The sequence below is a fragment of the Sinocyclocheilus anshuiensis genome, unplaced genomic scaffold (genome assembly GCF_001515605.1).
Source record: "Sinocyclocheilus anshuiensis isolate Anshui unplaced genomic scaffold, SAMN03320099.WGS_v1.1 scaffold1632, whole genome shotgun sequence".
NCBI lineage: Eukaryota > Metazoa > Chordata > Actinopteri > Cypriniformes > Cyprinidae > Sinocyclocheilus > Sinocyclocheilus anshuiensis.
Genome location: NW_015558674.1, coordinates 719,158 through 721,810, shown reverse-complemented (window position 1 = coordinate 721,810; position 2,653 = coordinate 719,158). Strand labels below are relative to the sequence as shown.

The window sequence follows — 2,653 nt, the reverse complement described above, 5'->3', positions numbered from 1 at the left end:
ACTGTAAGTACGTTTTCATATTTAAAGAATTTGCCACTGATGATTCAAACGTGAGTTTTGAGCAGTGTAGAATAGCGCATTTTGTTTGTCCAGACATGGTTGACATGGTTTTATGTTTACGCGGCGCGATGCAACGCAACGCATAAAAAGACAGTATAAGTCCGTAATTATCACAAAATAATGTTCTTTTTAGCAACATCATATGACACCTTTAAGTCTCCGGCTAATTTCAGATCTCAACAATGTCTCAAACAGTGCTCAGATTTGCCAAAATAACATCTGCAATCACACTCAACATGAACTCAAACACTTCTCATCAAGCATTCATTTGAAATCTGTATAATCGTACTATTTTCTCACTTCTGAAATGTACATTCAAACTCCTGAGCTGTGAGAGAGCGAGCGCTGAGCAATGAAACACTGCTGTGAGCTCACAAACACACATATTTAAACACAACAAATACATTTCCTGTTTGTCCCTAATTACATTTATTCCCTTATTAAATCTTTATAATCCATAATGTCTGCGTGTCCAGTGGCGTTTCTCTGGCTCAGACCTTTCCTAAATGCTTCCTACCTTCTGTGGAATGAGTGAAACGACACCAAATTGCTTTTCCAACATGCAGTGGGCTTGATAAAGACAGCCATCAGTTCCTCTGCCATACTTACTTTATGGTCTATGTGATTACGAACTGCAACCCACACTCTCTTCCAATCTGTCAAGCAGCCACAGACTCAGAGAGAGAGAGACGGGCCAGATTCCTGTGTCTTTGTGTCAAAGATTAGGAGCTGGATGGAGAACTCACTGTTTGCTCTGGGATCGTACATTATCTCAACTACAACAACACAAAACATTCCTCATCGGTTCACGCACTCACACACGTCCCGCAGGGCCAATTCATGCTCCATCAGAGATCAGATTACCAACTTTGACTCAAGACATTTCTCCTAAAATAACTACAAAATAATCACAAATGACTTCATTTACACACTGAAAAAAACTGCTGTTTGAAACTATTTTCATTCAGGAATTGCTACTTCACAAATAATTGCAAAGAAATGACACATTGATTTAAACGTGAGATTTTGACACTTTTAAACACTGTTCAGATCGTAAGACACTTGTGAGATTTTAGAAACTGTGTTTCGTCTACAATTTAATGCATTTCAAAGTGAAACAGGGTATTTAGGATGAATTGATAGGACCGGGAAAGTAGTTTAAGAGATTTCGCACATGCAAAATAAAACCAGAAACATATATTAAATAAATACAGTCATTTTAATTTAATCTAGAATTTAGAGAGACAATTATATATATATTATAATGATATGATGTCATCAAATATATATATAAATTATATAGAGATTTTGCACATTGTATATAACCATATAAAACCAGAAACTATTAAATAAACAGAATTTTTTTTTTCTTGAGGTTCTGTCATTATTTACTCGTTCAAAACCTGTACGATATGAAAAGAAGATATTTTGAGAAATGTCTAAATTTTTGTCCAATGTTCAACATCCTTCAAAATATCTTCTATCGTGTTATGCAGAAGACAGGTTTGCATCCTCATGAGTAAATGATGATAGACTTTAGGAGAAACGAACGATTAGCTCTCTCAACGTTTAAACAAGTCTCATCTGTGATTTTTCTTTCCCGCACTGTTTAAAGGCCTTGAAGCCACTCAAAAATTGTTTGAACAGAAGCATGTATATCTGTGATAAGAGTCAGTCGCATATGAAGAGCCACTCACAGACGACACGGTCACAGGTCGAGACAAAAGCAGCTCACGTCTTCCTGTTAATTTCAATGGAAACCTTCACACTTCTGAGAGTCAAATGCAAATGGTGCGTTTCTGTTCTAAAGCGTCCCTCGTGCACTCTGTACGAGACAGGTTTCAGGTGTCCAGAGACGAGTTTGACTCACTCGTCTCACACATCTGAGCCGGATATCATGGATGACGTGTCCTGTAGGTGTCTGCTGCATGAATGAACCGTTCTCTCAGGGGCCCCGGGCTCGTCCTGAAGCCGCGAGCTCTGGCTCTGTTTGCTCAAGACGTGCCACGGGACGCTCAGACAACTGCTTGTGTTTGCCCGGCCTCTCTCTCCATACAGCTGCTGCATTCCTGCGCGTCCGCCGTATTTATTTATCTCATGTCCTCCAGTTTAATGTATGGAATCAACAGTCTTGTACATTCAGTTCTCAGAATCAATGTGTGTGGAGCAGAAACTTTACACTGTTCCTGTCCGGTTCATATTTCACAGTAAAATCAACAAAAAGAATTAAGTAATTATATTTTTCTTAATAAAGACATTTTGCTATTCAAAAAAAAAAAGAAGAGACAATTAGTATATGTCACAATATATCATATATATAAATATAGACTTTTATTACCTTACTTTCATTGTGTTCGTCTAAATCAGGGAAATAATAAGATATTACAAATTTATATAATTACTTTAAAATATTATACATATATATTATATTTTATATTATTTCATATTATATTGCCTAATAATATTATTAATTAAATAAAATATTCTTTATGCATATAATGAAATACAATTATATAAAATATTATATAAATAAATAATATGATATTACATAATATTATATAAATAAATAAATAATACACATTTAATTAAATTA

At 35.3% G+C, this 2,653-nt stretch overlaps 1 protein-coding gene across 1 annotated transcript in view; it reads right to left on the bottom strand.

Annotated features, from left to right (window-relative positions):
• Nucleotides 1-2,653, bottom strand: part of tox2 (TOX high mobility group box family member 2) — a 163,219-nt gene that overhangs the window by 146,863 nt on the left and 13,703 nt on the right. The gene's annotated exons all lie outside the window — the stretch shown is intronic.